Source organism: Leptopilina heterotoma, unplaced genomic scaffold (assembly GCF_015476425.1).
Source record: "Leptopilina heterotoma isolate Lh14 unplaced genomic scaffold, ASM1547642v1 Lhet_183, whole genome shotgun sequence".
Classification (NCBI taxonomy): domain Eukaryota; kingdom Metazoa; phylum Arthropoda; class Insecta; order Hymenoptera; family Figitidae; genus Leptopilina; species Leptopilina heterotoma.
In genome coordinates this window covers 1,937,289-1,956,671 of record NW_025110901.1, presented here as the reverse complement: position 1 = coordinate 1,956,671, position 19,383 = coordinate 1,937,289, and the positions used below count along the sequence as shown (strand labels likewise).

Below are 19,383 nucleotides of genomic sequence, written 5' to 3'. Positions count from 1 at the left end.
TTAAAGTTTTGTGGCAACCCTGTAGAAATAAATTATATTTTTATCTTTATTTAACCAATTTTTATGGTCCCCTAAAAGTCCCCTATTTTTTAATTTTCAGTCCTCTATTTCCTCTAAAATACTTTTTAGGGGCACTGTAAAGCCTGTACATGGTAAAAAAATTCAAAAGTGATTTTACATAAAAATGCATGGTGACCACGTTGGGGCCTTACTTGGTTTAGAATTTTGAAACTTCATCTTAATGAAAATATTTAATACCATTCCACTTGTTTTAAAAAAAGCTTTGATTCATTCTTTTATGATTTACTAATGAACTGAAACATCGAGAAAATATTGTTCGCGCACAGAATCAGAGAATTCGCAGGATTTTTAAATGAAAAGTACTGTTTGTTTGATGCCCGCATATCAGATGAGTACTCGATAGGAGGTAGTATCAACTTTGGTGCACAAATACACACAAAGTGGAAAAAAAAATGATGATGATGATAAAATGCAAGAGGGGAAAAAATTATCATTAGAGAATTTACTTTTAAAGATATGGTACATCTGTTTTTGATAAATGAAGCAAATATTTAAATTGAAATGTTCGTTTCACGATTTGCAAAAGTCTATATGGATAAAGAAGAAGGTATAGAATTTTTAAGCGTTGACTTTTCATTGCTTTTGCAAAGCAGATTCGTTCCTATTATTATTATACATATAAAGTAAAGCTTCAAAGACAGCTTTATACTTTTATGTGAGACTCTTTTTTATATTCTTTCATCTTTCCTCGTGTTAATATCGACAATGCATTTATAATCTTTTCATTGCTACTTTGCAGTAGATAAAGTTCTGAAGATGAAAGATGAATTTTTTGCTTTGCTAAATGCGAATTGCGATTATTAGATATTTTCTTAGAGATTAAAAAATGTATTTGATAATTGTTTGTTGGAAATGTTTGTTAGAAACTATGCGATGTTGTAATGGTTTGTGACTGTTGGGAGAATTAATTAGGTAAAATAGGTATGTCGTCAAGATTGGTAGGTTTTTTGATATAAAATTATTAATTCTTGATAGTAATCATAATGTTTTGTTCTATTTGATATTAATCATTATTGTAATCATTATTAGTTGCTATTTCCGTTTGTTGCAAACAATGTATGTTGTCAGATGGATAGGCTTTGTTGATACGATTACTAATTCTTGATAGTAATCATAACTGTTTGTTCTAATTGATGTTGCAACTAAAAATTGATGTTATCATCATTGAATGCTGCAGTTAACACAAGTATTAATTCTGGGTAGTAATTATTTATTCTTCTGTCGTTTCGTGCAGATGTTTTTGTTACAAATAATAGATGTTATCATATCAATAGGATTATTATTTATTATTATCAGGATTGGTAGTTAAAATGAACCGAATCAGTTACAATGTAGAATGTACAACATCGGTACAACAGTTGCTATTTTTATCAACATCCTAGTTAATGGCAATCAACAACAAGCATCATTATTAAATACAATCAATCCTAGTTCAAAATGCTCTCAACTTTCATTCTCATCATCCCAACTTTCATGCTCTTCAAAACAGAAAAGTAATAAATCTACAAACCTAATTACACCCCAATTATAACCAAACAACATTTTCCCAAAAATAGATTAATTTTCTGTTGCTGGTATCATGGTTCCACAGTAAAAAAAAAGTCTGACTCCGTTTACACCTTAAATTCAGCCCATGTATTTCACATAAGTCTGTCCTTGTTTAACGGGGCTGACTCCGTTTACATCATAAATTCAGCCTCAAAAATAGGCTGAAAGTAAAACTTTTTTTTTAGTGTGTCCATTAGTGCCTGGTGCTTGTAAACACGCACACGTGTAAGAAAAAGAAGTTATATCGATCGAAACGTGACAATTGCTTTTTGAAAAATGTAACCCCCCCTAATTGGAGATTTGTCACTGTGTGACCACAAACACATGCGACATGAGTTTGCATATACAGGTCCTTTAACTTTCAGGATCCTTCACCCCTGTTCACCCCTCTTGTGAGGGTTTCTTTCAATCACAGCTCTTGCTTGCCTTCACATCAGGAGGGCAGAAAAGAAAGACTGTTCAGAGGGAAATGAGAAGGGTGATTTTATCACTGAAAGCTCACATTGTAGTGACTATAAAAAGTAGAGTATATATATACACACGTACACCTATCATTCATTCCAATTCAACGATACCTAACGCAGCAAAAAACCTTTTAATGAAACATTACTGCTTTTTTTAAATACACACTTACGAATCTTTATTGCATAAAATTCTTATGGCTTTTCTCAAACACTATTTCTCACTATAGATTCATTAAAGGTCCATTTTTCCATCAACAGTGTAAAAATTAAAAAAAAAAGATTCCATTAATATTAACGTTACATACTTCAATCAAATATTAAAGATTGAAAAATGGATATCGCATTTTAGAAAGAGAAAAAAAATAATTAAAAAACTGAAACATTTATATTTAGAGTCTGAGACCAATAAACCGATGGCGCTGCCGCAGTGCTGTAGTTCCGCTAATAGGGGGTAATAGAGGGATTTGATGGTGTAATATCCGGAGGAGGTTTTGCCGGGAATATTCGTGATTGACGAGAATTATGTACCATAAAGGGTGTCGGCAACCGGCGAAAAGCTAACCTCAAATTCTTGCCAAAATGTTTGAATTTAAATACGGATCAGCGTTGAATTAATTTTATCTAATAGCGAGCTAATAATTATTTTATTAAAGAACCAATTTTCCCTTTTACGCTTCTTAACACACATGTTTCCCAATAAATTATTATTAAATACCATACATGATAGTATAACGAAATCATGCTCGAAAAAATCCTTCAGAATTCCTTTCGAAAAATTCAACAAAAGTTTTCTTTAGAAAATCCTTATTGTTATCTAATTTTATCCACTAAAGGGTTTTTCGTTTACAGGGTTGCCACAAATATTTAATTTTATTTTTCCCTGACTTTTCCCTAATTTCCAGAAAAAAATTTCACTTTTTCCCTGACCCTAAGGAATATTCTGATTCACTCTAAAATTTATTAGATACTCAAAAAAAAATGTTCTATTACATTTATTTACAAACTTCTTTAATTGTAAAATTATTTAAAAACATCAATAACTTCTTTCTTAAATAAATATTTAATCATTATTATTTTTCTGTAGGAATTAAAAATTTAAAATTCTTCAAAATATTCAAATTTAAACCTTTTTGAAATTCAACAACTTATAAGAATATTATTACAAAACATGAAGAAGACGATCACTCCGGAGTGATCGTCTTCTTCATGTTTTGTAATCATTTAAATTGCCATCAAATTTTTTAAAATAAGTCAATTATTTACAAAAATCCTAAAAAAATCCTTCGCAAGAATTCAATTATTTTTACAAGAAGTACAATTTCACAAAAAATTCAATTATTTAAAAAGAATGTAATAAAATTCGTTGCAATAATTCAATTATTTTTATAAATAATAATAAATCGATTATTCGTTCATTCATATTTAAATCAACTTTTATTAGAAAATTCTAGAAAAATTCAATTATTTAAATTAAAAAATAAATAATTTATTGAATAATTGAATGTTTGTTAAAATTGAATTCTCAAAAAGAATTTTATCAATAAAATTTTAAATAATTTAATTCGTTTGACAAATTTTAATAAAATTTTTAAGAATAATTACATTTATCGAGGAATTTGATTAAAATATTGTATAAAAAATAATTCATAAAAATAATAATTAAATAAATAATTAAAATTTTCATAAAATAATTGAATGTCGGAGAAAAATTGTATTATTTATATAAACAATATTGAATTCTTACAACGAATTTTATTCAAGTTTATAAAAATAATTGAATTTCGGTGAAGAATTTTATTATTTATAAAAATAATTGAATTCTTAAAAAGAAATATGTTAAATTTTTTTAAATAATTAAATTCTTGCGACGAATTTTATAAAAATATTTTTAAATAATTAATAATTTTCGAAAAATTTTATGAAATTTTGTATTTTAACTAATTGAATTCCTGTGAAAATTTTGGGACGCATGATTATTCCCCAAATGTCATTTTTCCGAAATGTCATTTTACCGAACTGCACTTTTGCGAATAGTTATTTTTGCGAAAAGCCATTTTTGGGAAATGTCATTTTTGCGAAAAGCCATTTTGCGAATAGTAATTTTTGCGAAAAGTCATTTTTACGAATTTTTATTTTTGCGAATTGTCATTTTTGCGAATCGACATTTTTACGAATTGTCACTTTTGCGAATCGACATTTTTACGAATCGCAATTTTTACGAATTGTCATTGTTGCGAATCGCCATTTTTACGAATTGTCACTTTTCCGAAAAGTCATTTTTGCGAATTGACATTTTTGCGAAAAATACAATAGTAAACTTGTAGTATATATAGATTCACTATTGTATTTTTCGCAAAAATGTCAATTCGCAAAAATGACTTTTCGGAAAAGTGACAATTCGTGAAAATGGCGATTCGCAAAAGAGACAATTCGCATAAATGACATTTCTCAAAAATAAAATTTCGCAAAACTGACAATTCGCAAAAATAGCTTTTGGAAAAAATGACAATTCGCAAAAACGACAATTCGTAAAAATTACTTTTCGCAAAAATGACATTTCGTAAAAATGTCGATTCGCAAAAGTGACAATTCGTAAAAATGGCGATTCGTAAAAATGTCTATTCGCAAAAGTGACAATTTGTAAAAATGGCGATTTGTAAAAATGGCGATTCGCAAAAATGACAATTCACAAAAATGAAAATTCGTAAAAATGACTTTTCGCAAAAATTACTATTCGCAAAAATGGCTTTTCGCAAAAATGACTATTCGTAAAAATGACATTTCGCAAAAATGGCTTTTCGCAAAAGTGCAGTTCGGTAAAATGACATTTCGGAAAAATGACATTTGGGGAATAATCATGCGTCCCAAAATTTTATTACTTATGAAAATATTTGAATTATTTCAAAGAAATTAATTAAATATTGAATAATCGAATTCCTGTGGAATTTTGACAAGAATTTTATTAAAATTTTTAAAAATAATTGAATTTCGATGAAGAATTTTATTATTTATAAAGATAATTGAAGTTTTGACAATATTTCTTTTTTAATTTTTGAACATAATTGAATTTCTGCGAAGAATTTTATTATTTTGAAAGTCATTTAATTCTTCCAACGAATTTTATTCAAGTTTATAAAAGTAATTGAATTTCGGTGAAGAATTTTATTATTTATAAAAATAATTGAATTCATAAAAATATTTTATAAAAATCATTTTATATAATTGATTTTTTAGAAATATTTTATGAAATTTTGTATTTTAAAAATAATTGAATTCCTGTGGAATTTTGACAAGAATTTTATTAAAATTTTTAAAAATAATTGAATTTCGATGAAGAATTTTATTATTTATAAAGAAAATTGAAATTTTGACGAGAATTTTTTTAAATTTTTGAATATAATTGAAATTTTGCGAAGAATTTTTGTAACTTTTGAAAATAATTGAATTTCTGTAATCATTTGTAACTTTTCCAAAATCCAATTTTTTTTTAGTATTTTTAACTGAAATTCTTCTATCAATCTAGTATTTATGAAAATTGTAAAAATGATTTATAAAATAATTTGTAAGTCATAATTTTATGATAGTTTTTGAAAAATTAAGTTATTTAAAAAGAAATTATTGTCATAAATTGAAAAAATTGAAGGTTTTGTATTAAAATTCGAGGTAATTTCATCGTTTACGAGGCAAAAAGGAAAAAAATTCAGAGTTTTCTCATGAATTTTAAAAATTCAATTTTTTCCAGTACTTTTAGTAAAAATCCTTGACTTTTTCCTGACTTCCCTGACCAATTTTACTTTCCCTGACTTTTCCCTGATTTTCCTTACTTCCCTGACCTGTGGCAACCCTGGTTTAGTGGATTATAACAATAATGAAGTATTGGATAAAATTAAAATCCTTTAACCAAATACTGTATAGAATAATCAAAAGTTTTTCCTGACAGGATAATACGGTAATTATTTAGCCTAACACAGGAAAGGTAGCCGAAAAAAGTGTTCTCGCAAGTTTCTTATAGTTACAAGAGCATCTTTTTCTCTTCTAAATTAACGAACACTTGAAGTGTGTTTGTTCACGTAATTACGAGATATTCTCGCTTTATATATAGGGTATGTTGTCTGTGTGTGTTGGGAAAGTTCTTCTGTTATATGTACTATAGTGTACTATAGTGGTACTGCAGTATATGTGTGTGGGGATTCTAAAGGATGCTGGATGCTATATAGATATATCGAGTTATCCTTGAAAGTAGGAGAGAAAGGGAGAAATCGGATAAAGAGAAAGAGGAAAGGAAATAGAGAGGAACGAGACTCCCTGAGTCTAAGTAGCTTCCTTGCCGTTTCCATAGTGACCGATGTAGGGTGCACGCGAACTTACGAAACCCAAAGTGATGGATGTGACAGGGTTTACCTTCACAAAGTTTGCCTCCATTGGTCTGTAAAAAAGCCTATGTAACGCTTATTCCATTTTTTTCTGTTTTCGTCTTTTTCTGCTTTTGACACGTTTCTTTTTTTCTAATGATTTACATTTTTTCTTATTTCGATTTAAGTTTACGTTTCGCTTTAGGTGTATAGCTTTAGGTTTTGTTCTACCTTCAGCCTTTGCTTCAGTTTAAATTTTACCTAATTTTGGTTTATCTTTTGCTTTAGCTGGAGGTTTAGGTTTTCCTTTAAGTTTAGCTGTAGGTTCAGGTTCGGCTTTAGTTTCAGTTTTATTTAATTGAGGATTAGGTTTAGGTTTTCTTTTAAGTTTTAACTTTAGCTGTAGCTTCAGATAGTAGGTAACAATAGTTATCATCAACTGTAGTTATTAAACACAATAGTTATCATTAACAGTTCTTGTTATTAACAAGTGGTAGCATAATCATTAGTCATTAATGAATGTTTATGATCAACGGTAGTAATAATATTTACTAAAAAATTCTTATTATAATTTATAAACGGTTGTCAGTATCAAGAGTAGTCATCAAAGAATAGTTAGCACCAGAAATATAATATGTATTAGGATTACTAACAAAGTAATTATTAGCATTATTAACAAAGTAATTATTAGGATTATTAACAGAGTATTTATTAGCATTATTAACAAAGTAATTATTAGCATCATTAACAAAGTAATTATTAGCATTAATATCATTCCTTTGTTTCTTGTATTGTTGAAGTGTTAACATGAGCAGTTGTTCAAAATCATCATCAACTGCTATCATCAAAGACTAGTCATGAAAAAGTGGTGCTGCTACATTGTAATAGCATTGTTCTAAAGAAACAGAATATGAGTGGAAATAGAAGATATTATTTAGCTGGAGATACTTTGAAAAAAATGATGTATCAAGGTACCTAAATGAGACCAAGTAATTAGTGTCTAATAGAGATCTCGAAAGGTCTTTGAGTCTTAGGCTAACGACCCTTCTCTCCAGTCCGTTTTTTACACCCATCTGAAGCTGGTTGAGCCTAGCAATTCAACCTCTACTCATCCCTTCGTGCTTATACACCCTCTTTCACTCTTTTCTCTCCAACTAGACCTTTCCTTGTTCCCAAGGCTTCAACACTTTTTCTTCTAGCATTGCAATTACTTTTTCCATCAAATATATGACACACAGCGCGCATCCAATGTCCGTTCGTTTTGTGATTTATGTTGCCTCTCATAAATGTAGATTGAAATATAAATTCCAAAAAACTAATATATTTTTTGCAATTTTTTCTATATATATATAAGGTAAAAATCAAAGTTGATGTATTCTTGTTCACAGTGCAAGAAAAAAATTTATTGAGGGAAAAATACTTGGAAAAAAATGAATAGTGAAGAAATTTTGTTGTATAGAGATTTTTTTTCAAGATAAATTTTGACGTTGTTTACTACCTAGTTTAGTTTTGTGATAAATTTTGTTTTTTACTGTCGTTTGTAGAAAAGAGAATATAAGGGGAGAAAGTAATTGATTAATTTTCCTATTTGAATATATTGATTCGTTTACGTCTGGAAGTAAAACCATTTATCAATAACTACTTCATAGAACAATAGCTTGAAAAATCTATTATTGGAAATTTTGCTTTTATTTTTGACTCTGGAATTTTCTTTCTCTTTCTCAATACATAGAAAATAATACTGTTGTCTTTATATAGAAACTATTGATTTTTAATATTAATATAATTATTAATATTGTTCATAGTTTAATAATAATTAATTATTAATTATTAATTATTAATTATTAATTATTAATTAACTATATTAATCTCCGTATTCTTTCATTCATTCTTTCCACAATAAATTCTATTTCTTAATTTCAATAATATTATTGTTTTAAAAAAATTCAAAGTTTTTTAAAAATAAAGGAAATAAAATGTTTATAAATTCCATTTGTCAATTAGAAAATTTAATTGAAAATGAAACTGAAAATTTTTGAATTTTTAGAAAATAAAGAAAAAAATTTTATTGAAAAAAAATGTTCTGTTACATTTATTTACGAATATCTTTAATTGTAAAATTATTCGAAAACAATAATTTATTTTTTTAAATATTTTAAATATTTAATTATTATTATTTTTCTGTAGGAATTAAAATTCTTCAAAAAATTCAAATTTAAACCTTTTTGAAATTAAACGACTTTAAAAAATTCTACTAAAAATAATTGAATTCTTTTAAAGAAATTTATTAAAATTTTTCGAAAATAATCAAGGGAAGTTAGTCACCGTAATATTAATTTTATTTTTAAAAATTTCTTCGCAATATATTTAATTATTTTTATAAATAGTAAAACTCATTGCAGAATTTTAATTATTTTTAATACATTTTTAATCGAATTCCTCGCAAAATGTAATTATTCTTAAAAATTTTATTAAAATTCGTTGAAAAAATTCAATTATTTCTAGAAACTGTGAAAAAAATTCTTCTCCAGAATTCAATATTATTTCCATAAATAGGAAAATTCTTCAGATTTACTAAATTCTTTTGAATATTATTTTAAAAAAAAATTCTTCACAAGAATTCAATTATTTTCATAAATTTCCATAAAAATTCTTTGCAGAAATTAAATTTTGTTTAAAAATTATTTTATGAAAATAATTGAATTCAATTATTTTCATAAATTTCCATAAAAATTCTTTGCAGAAATTAAATTTTGTTTAAAAATTATTTTATGAAAATAATTGAATTCTTTCGACGAATTTTAATAAAATTTTTAATAATAATAAAATTTTTTTGAGGAATACAATTAAAATTGTACTGAAAATAATTGAACTTCTTTAATGAGTTTTATTATTTACAAAAATAATTGAATTCTGAAAAAAAAATTATTATTTATGAAAATAATTGAACCATAGACATAAATTTTAAGATTTATGAAAATAATTGAATTATTGCGAAGAAAACTTTATAAAAAATTTTAAAAAATTGATTTTTGTCAAAAAAATGTTTTCAAATTCTATTTTAATATTTTAAATAATTGAATTCCTGTAAAATTTTTATTATTTATGAAAATAATAAAATGTTTGCGTACAATTTTATTAAAATTGTTTTTAAATAATTGAATTATTTTGTGTAACCTTATTAAAATAGTAAATATTGAAAATCATTGAAATAATAATTGCTTCTAGTTGAAAAAAAAATATTTTTAATTATAAGACATATTATATTTGTAGTAAAAAATTTGTAATAATTTGTAGTAAAAAATAAATAATTCATTAAGAAATGAATATTTTATTAATATTTTATTAATTTTGTCCAATTGATTTTATTTTACAATAATTTATTGATAGTACATAAAATATTGGTAATAAAAATAATTTAAAAATAATTTTTTTGTTTCAGGTAAGAAACTAATAGTATATTCAAATATTATCAAAAGATCCGGTGAGTAAAAATAAAAATACTTGTTTTATTAAAATTTTTGAAAATAATTAAATTTTTGAGAAGAATTTTGTTATTTTTAAAGATAATAATTGGGATTTTGTCGAGATTTTTTTTTGTAAATTTTGAACATAATTGAATTTTGTGATAAGAATTTTATTACTTTGGAAAATAATTGAATTTCCGCAATTATTTGTAACTTCTTTAAAATTCAATGTTTTTTTACTGATTTTGATTAAAATTCTTCTGTAAATCCATTATTTTTAATAATTAATTAAATATATATTGACAAATTTAACTAATTTTAGAAGATTTTGAATTATTAAAATTTTTCAAAAATCTAAGTTCATTAAAATTTCTAATTAAATTCATTCAACATTCAAATTTTTTAAATTTTAAATTGAAACCATTGAAGTTCATTTATATATGAAAATTGTAAACGCAACTGGTTTAAAATTGAATTAATTTTGAAATATTCAAGTAAAATTATTCATTAAATAATTTATTTATTTTATGATAGTTGTTCAAGATTTAAGTTATTAAAAAAGAAATTTTTGTCAGAAATTTAAAAAATTGAACGTTTTGTATTAGAATTCGTGGTCATTTTTAGTTTATGAGTCAAACAAAAAAAGTCACAAAAATTCAGAATTTTCTTATGAATTCTGAAAATTTAATTTTTTCCAGTACTTTTTTTAAAAATGTCTGACTTGATAATTTTATTTAAAAATGTGAGTGAGTAGTCAGCCGCGCACGAATTGTTGCTAGTTTATATAAATTAATTAAATTTATAATTAAATTTTTAATTAAAAATTTTTAAATTTATTTATTTTAATATATTTTTTAATAACTTCTTAAATACATATTTATTATTTATTTATTAGTTATTATTAGTTACAATAAATTTTATATAATGAATATTTTATAATAATTATTAAAAATTATGTATTAAATTAATTTATGTAATTAATTTTTATAAACCATCTGATGGAGCAACTCATCAATCATATTCTCTATACAAAATTTATTTTTTGTGTACTTTTTAAAATAAATATTCAAGTTATCTTCTTTCGTGATAAAATTCAATAAACACTTTAGTTTAATTTTCCTTGACACTTTTTTTTCTTTACGTGAAAAGTTATAAAATTGATCAAATTGCCAAAAGCTGTTTAAAAAGAATATTGATAAATTGTCACTTTGCGGTGATAGTAAATAAATCCTTTTTTTAAGAAGATATTATTGGATACTTGAATAAGGTATAAAATGTCAATTTGAATAATTATTTTCTAAAGAAATTATAGAGTCGATATATATTTTGGATAACTTTGGAGTTAAATTTTTATCGTCGTGAAATAATTTTAACTTTTTTTTGATAATTACTATGCAGATGGACACTTCCAGTAAAATAAACTTTCATTTCTAAAATTAGTCTCTATCAATTTGTCGCATTGAATTGGAATTTTTTTCCACACTCACAATTTTTGCAATTAAAGTCGATTTTCGTTGCAATCAATCAATCAATCACTTTTTTTTTTCATTTTCCGCAGTTATAGAGTAAACAGTCGGGAACCTTTAATGCGCAAATAATTGAAAAAAGTGAGCATATTGAGTTTACCCTTGATGATTTGAGAATGTAAATTTTGATTTAAATAGTTTTGCAATACTTTAAATTCGCTAATAGTTAGAATTAAAAAAATAATCCTGAAAAATTTTGAAAAAAATTTTTACACACAATTTCACAATTATAATAACATTTTTTCGAACGATTCAATTAGTTTCAGTATCTACAATTTTAATAAAAAATTTCTCAAAAGAATTCAATTATGGAAAAAAAAATTTGTATAAAATTCTTAGCAGAAATTCAATTATTTTCAAAATTTTTTGTAAATATTCTTGTCAACGATTCATTTATTTTTATAAATTGCAAAATTCTGCGCCGAAATTCAATTATATTAAAAAATTTTAAGAATATTCATGGCAAAATGTCTATTTTTATAATAAAATTCTCCCAAAAATTGCAATTATTTGAAAAACGTTAGGATAAAATTCTACCCGAACATTCAATTACTTTCTAAAATAATACAAATTTCATAGAAATTCAATTATTTAAAATAGAATTTGCATAAATTTTTTCAAGAAAAATCAATTTTGTATAAAGATTTTTATTAAATTCTTTGCAAGAATTCAATTATTTTCATACATATTAAATTAATTTATTAAACATTTTAATAAAGTTCATCTCAAGAATTCAATTATTTTTAAAGGTAATATAATTTTTCGCAAAAATTTAACTGTGTTTAAAAATTTACAAAAATTCTCGTCAAAATTTCAATAATTCAAATATTTTCAAAAATTTTAATAAAATATTTGGCAAAATTTTAATTATTTTCAAAAACTCTTATTAAAAAAAAAGTGTTAAAAACTCTTTTCTCTTTGGAGAAATTCAATTATTTTTAATCAAATTTAATAAAATTTGATAAAATTCTACGCAAACATTTCATTATTTTCATTAATAATAAAACTCATCTCAGACTTTCAATTATTTTTAATACAATTTTAATGAAATTCCTCCAAAAATGAAATTATTTTTAAAAGTGTTATTAAAATTCATCAAAGAAATTCAATTATTATTTAAAAAGACATTTTAATAAAGTTCATCTCAAGAATTCAATTATTTTCAAAAGTAATATAATTCTTCGCAGAAATTTAACTGTGTTCAACAATTTACAAAAATTCTCGTCAAAATTTCAATAATCTTTATAAATTTTTCTCCGAAATTCAAATATTTTCAAAAATTTTCATAAAATTCTTAGCAAAATTTCAATTATTATTTTCAAAAACTCTTATAAAAAGAAAAGTTTTAAAAACTCTTTTCTCTTTGGAGAAATTCAATTATTTTTAATAAAATTTTAATCAAATTTCCGAAAAATAAACATATTCTTAAAAATTTTATTAAAATTTGTCAAGAGAATTCAATTATTTAAAAATTTGTTTGATAAAATTCTTTATGAAAATTCAATTTTAAGAAACTTTTAATTATTTAATAAAATATTTATTTTTGTATTTAAATATTTTAATTCTCGCAGAATTTTTTAATAAAAACTAATTTAAAAATAAATTTCAGTTAAAATTTTTGATTATTATTGAATATTGAAAGCAATATACTGTAAATTTTTAGAAATAATTGAATTTTTAAAAGGTTTCAAATTAAAATCTTTGAAAATTTGAACTTTTCGTACTTTTTGATTAACAATTCTGTAGAATTTATTTCATAAAAAAGTTTAATTAAATTTTTCTTTAATTCTTCATGTCTTTATTTTCTAATTTATATTGAACTGAAGAATGTCAGAATAATATATATTATGTAAAAATCAATATTGAAAATCAATTGAATATTTTCAAAGAATTTTATCATTTTTGAAAATAATTGAATTTATTCTTGCTGCGAATTTTATCAATTTTGAAAATAATTGAATTCATGTGAAGAATTTTGTCAAATTTTAAAAATAATTGAATTATTTCGAAGAATTTTATTCATATTTTTGAGAATAATTGAATTTCTGCGAATGATTTTATTATCTACTATAAAAATAATTGAATTCTTGGATTTGATAAAATTCTGCGCAAACATTTCATTATTTTCATAAATAATAAAACTCATCTCAGAGTTTCAATCATTTTTAATACAATTTTAATGAAATTCCTCGAAAAATGAAATTATTCTTGAAAATTTTATTAAAATTCATCAAAGAAATTCAATTATTTAAAAAGACATTTTAATAAAGTTCGTCTCAAGAATTCAATTATTTTCAAAAGTAATATAATTCTTCGCAGAAATTTAATAGTGTTCAACAATTTACAAAAATTCTCGTCAAACTTTCAATAATCTTTATAAATTTTTCTCCGAAATTCAAATATTTTCCGAAAAATTTTAATAAAATTCTTGGCAAAATTTCAATTATTTTCAAAAACTCTTATAAAAAAAAGTTATAAAAACTCTTTTCTCTTTGGAGAAATTCCATAAGTTTTAATAAAATTTTAATCGAATTTCTCGAAAAATGAAATTATTCTTAAAAATTTTATTAAAATTTGTCAAGAGAATTCAATTATTTAAAAATTTGTTTCATGAAATTCTTTATGAAAATTCAATTTTAAGAAACATTCAATGATTTAATAAAATATTTATTTTTGTATTTAAATAATTGAATTCTCGCAGAATTTTTTAATAAAAACTAATTTAAAAATAAATTTCAGTTAAAATTTTAGATTATTATTGAATATTAAAAGCAATATAGTGTAAATTTTTAGAAATAATTGAATTTGGAAAGGTTTCAAATTAAAATCTTTGAAAATTTGAACTTTTCGTACTTTTTGATTAACAATTCTGTAGAATTCATTTTATAAAAAAGTTTAATTGAGTTTTTTTTAATTCTTCATTTTTTATTTTCTAATATTATATATTTAATTGAAGAATGTCAGAATAATAGATATTATGTAAAAATTAATATTGAAAATTGAATATTTTCAAAGAATTTTATCATTTTTGAAAATAATTGAATTTTTGCTGAGAATTTTATCAATTTTGAAAATAATTGAATTCATGCGAAGAATTTTGTCAAATTTTAAAAATAATTGAATTATTTCGAAGAATTTTATTCTTATTTTTGAAAATAATTGAATTCCTGCGAATGATTTTATTATCTATAAAAATAATTAAATTCTTGACAAGATTTTTAAGGAACTTTAGAATTAATTTTTCTCAAAAAGTTTAATGGAATTTTTTTTTTTAATTTGAAGTTTTTAATTTCTAATTTATTTAGTTGTAGAATGTCAAAATAATCGAAATTTTAGGTAAAATTGAATTGTAAACAAATGGATTTAAAAATTCTCAAAGAAGAACTTTTTCAAAAATTATTTAAAAAAATTGATTTAAAGAAGAATTTTAGTTTAAAATTCTAGAAATGAAGAATTGAATTGAAATGAAAATAATTTTGAAGAAATTACAGTAAAAATATTTTTATAATATAAAATAATGATAGTATCAAGTTTCAATGATGAAAGCGATTACTTCGAGTCGAAGTGATCGATATCTTCATGTTTTATAATAATATTCTTATATGTTATTGAATTTAAATCTTTTGAAGAATTTTAATTCCTATGGAAAATAATAATGATTAAATATTCATTTAAAAACGAAGTTATTGATGTTTTCGAGTAATTTTGACAATTAAAGAAATTCGTAAATAAATGCAATAGAACAGGAAAAAAGACGTTTCGTCTGGAAATCAGGGAGTTTGGTAAAATTAGAAATAAAATAAAAAATTAAAATTAAATTAAAATTAAAAATAAAATTTGGTAGAATATAAATGTAGTTTTAAAAACCTGGAAAAATTCCGTTTTTTAATCTGTAAAACCTGGAAAAGTCAGGGAATTTGAAATGAGGAAAACCGTCGGAACCCTGTAATATTTTTAAAATTTGTTTGTCACTAAAATCCAAAATTATCTTATAAACTCCACAAATGCTCTGGATTATGTTGAACCCTACTCTCTTCTACTCCAAACCACAATGCAACGATTAAAGAGGGTTGATTCGTAGAAAATTAGAAATTGATCCTATTTAACCGGTAGATATTAGAAATTGAGGAAAGTTAAAGTTTTGAAAGCTCGTTGTTGGAAAATGACATATCTCTCCATTATACGTCCGAGTAATAACATTTCGTAAAGGGGAACTTGGATTAGAGTTTGAAGGAGGATAGTGAGGGCGAACAGGTAATTAGGATTGCGATGTGCAATATAACGCTCGTGAGGAAGGGCGGATTTCACATCCGTTTTAGGCCCGAAAGGGTATTCGAAATTATATATACTATATGTAGTCGATCGTCGAAAATGTAGAGAATATCCTACAGGTCAATATACAGAAACTTATTAAACGTAATTCACCTCAATGATTTTCAAACGGAAAATCTTCTTTGTAACTTGAACTGAATGAAATTTGATTATATCTTGGGAAATTTAAATGAAAAATGTCCCCAGCTCTCTTATACTTTGAGTGAAAATAGGGTCAGTAGATTTACGAAGAGTTTCTTTGACAGAGATTAGATGCTGATTATATATACGCCATGAAAACGAGTAAGGATTCATAGAATGTTCTTTGACGCGAATGGGGTTAACTATTATATAAAGTATTTTATATATATAAACGATGAAGAAAATGTTGAAAACGTTGAAAACGTTGACAGTCTTGAATTTATAGAGGACTCTCTTCAACTCACATGCAAATTTTATTGAGGGAAGAAAAGAAGATTCAAACCGGGGATAGAAAATAAATTTAGTTCCTTTGCGAGATTTTCATTAAATTTCTCATGAAAATACAATTATTTTTATTAATCGACTAATCGTCGTTTTTCAATTAGAATATAAAGCACAAGATTGATACCAGCTTATCATAGCAAAATATTTCCACTGTTTAAGCAGTTGAACTTCACTTATTTTTGCAATGTATAAGTATTATCATTTTTCTTTCATTACCACAAAACATATTTGTTTTTCCCCCCAAAAAGAAAATTTCCATTATTTTTTGTTTCTAAATAAAAAAAAAAAAAAGAAAAATTCCATAAAAGTTGTACATTTGGAAGATGAAATTTTACTTCGCGGTTCGTTCCATTTACGAGAGTACGAAAATGCTTACGCCTGCAGAAAAGAATAAAAGATTGAGAGTGCCTGGCATAGCAGAAACGATTTTAGAATTGGACAACTATCGAGTGTGGCTGCTACTGCTGCTTCTGTTGCAATGTGGCATATCGATGTATCGGAATTTAATCGAAATGCCAAATCTCGTTATTCACGTTCTACGCTCGTTTCTTTTATATAAATATATAGATATAGATTCACAGCAACCTCTCTGGAGGTCAAGAATCAAAATCTCCCGGGGCATTCTGAAGCCAAATGTCGCACCTGGCTTCATGCCATTTTCAACTTGTCACATTGTTTTTCTAATTGTACTCCCCTGACGATTCAATCTCCTCGATTGAATGCAATTGGATTTTCGTGAAAACAGAAAAAAAATCCCTTAGGTGATTATGAAATTTTTTTTTTTTGTTACTTCTCTTCTGAGGAGAATTATTATTGAAAAACATTTGTTGACAATATTTTAATTTTCTTTCCTAACCTCTTTCGATTTGGTTTTTTCTTTTATTTTGACTTTATTTTCACTGTGACTTTGACTTTGTAAGTAAAAGTGAAAATCAAAGTGAAAATCAAAGTCAAGAACAAGGAAAATATCAAAGTCAAAGTTAAAATAAACGTCAAAGTAAAAAACCAGAGCAGGCTTCGCATTCATCTATTAAAACCTACTATTTACTACTTTTTTTACGTTATGCTACTATTTGGGTACTTTTTTTTAGATTTCAGACACTAAAAGCTACTATTTTTGTTTTTTGGGGAATTTTAAAGAAATATATTTGAAAAATATGAAATTTGTAGAATTTATGAGAAAATTCTTGATTTTAGTGACCAGCAACTTTTAAGAATATAAAAAGTATTAAAATTTTGAAAAAATATTAAATTCTTCTTGAATTTCCACTACCTTAAATTCGCGAATAGTAGAAATAAAAAAAAAATTCAATTTTTTAAAAAAAATTTTTGATAAAATACTAAGCAAAAGTTCAATTATTTTCATAATTTAATAAAACACATCGAAGAATTTAAATTTTTTTTATTACTATTTTAAATTAATTAATTGAAAAATTCAATTATTTTCACAATTAAAATTTTCCACAAGAATTCAATTATTTAAAATAATATTTTCATAATATTTATTATATTTAGACAATATTAATTATTTAAAAAAATGTTATTTTAAAATTCTTTTTCAAACTATTCAATTATTTTCAAAAATAACAAAATTTTTCACAGAAATTCAATTAAACAATTTAATAAATTTTTTCGCAATAATTCAATTATTTTCATAAATAATAAAATTCATCGCTGAATTTCAAATATTTTTAATACAATTTTACAAGAACTGCTCGAATAATGTAATTATTCTTAAAAATTTAATTTAGATTTCTCGAAAAAATCAATTATTTTTAAAAAATGTTATTTTAAAATTCTTTGGAACAATTCAATTATTTTCAAAAATAACAAAATTTTTCACAGAAATCCAATATTCTTTTTAAATATTTTAATAACATTTTTCGCAATAATTTAATTATTTTTATAAATAATAAAATTCTTCTGTGGAATTCAATTATTTTTGAAAATTTTAATGAAATTCTTAGCAACTATTCAAATATTTTCATAAATAATAAAATCCATCACAGGCTGTTAATTATTTTAAGTACAATTTTACAGGAATTCCTCAAATAATGTAATTAATTAATTATTCTTAAAAATTTAATTTCTATTTCTCGAAAAAATCAATTATTTAAAAAGAAGTTTTTTTAAAATCCTTTAGAAGAATATAATTATTTACAAAAATATTAGAATCTTTTACAGGAATTCAATTATTTTCAAATATTTTAATAAAATTGTTCGAAAGAAATCAATTATTTTAAATACAATTTTAAACAAATTTCTTTGAAATTATTCAATTATTCTTTCAGATTTTAATAAAATTCTTCTCAAGAATTCAATTATTTAAATAAAAAATAATTCTTCGACAAAATTCAATTATGTCGATAAATAATAAAATTATTCCTGAAAATTCAATTATTTTGAAGCATTTTAATAAAATTTTTTGCAAAATTCAATTATTTTCATAAATATTACAATATTCATCAAAAGAATTCAATTATTTTTAAAAAGTAATAAATTTCTTCTTTAAAATTCAATTATTTAACAAAATTCTAATAAAATCTTTTGCAAAAATTCAATTACTTTCATAAATAATAAAATGCTTTTTAGGAATTTAATTATTTTCAAAAAAAAATTTAATAAAATATAATCACAAGAGTAAAAATACCGTTAATATGGCCGGTTTGCCCCACTCTTATCCACAAAAATAATTAATTTATTGAATAATTCGAAACCTTTTCAAAATTCAATTATTTCTAAAAATTTCCGCTATAATGTTTTCAATATTCAATATTATTATCTAAAATGGTAACTAAAATTTATTTTTAAATCAAATCTACTTAGAAAATTTTACAAGAATAAAATTAAAAAAAAACAAAATTAATAAATAATTTATTGAAAAATTAAATGTTTCTGAAAATTGAATTCCAATAAAGAATTTTATTAATAAATTTTAAAATAATTGAATTCTTTTGAAATTTTAATGAATTTTTTAAGAATAATTACATTATTATTTATGAATAATTAAATTATTGTGAAGAAAATAAAAAATTTGTAAATAATTGAGTTTCTTTGAAACTTTTATTATTTTATGAAAATATAATTAAAGGTTTTCGTAGAATTTTACTAATTTTTTTTTTTTATATAATTGAATTCTTTTGGAAAA

General features: G+C 23.2%; 1 protein-coding gene across 1 annotated transcript in view; it reads left to right on the top strand.

Annotated features, from left to right (window-relative positions):
• The window catches only part of LOC122500363, a 524,819-nt gene that overhangs the window by 31,916 nt on the left and 473,520 nt on the right, over positions 1-19,383 (top strand). The window lies entirely within an intron of this gene.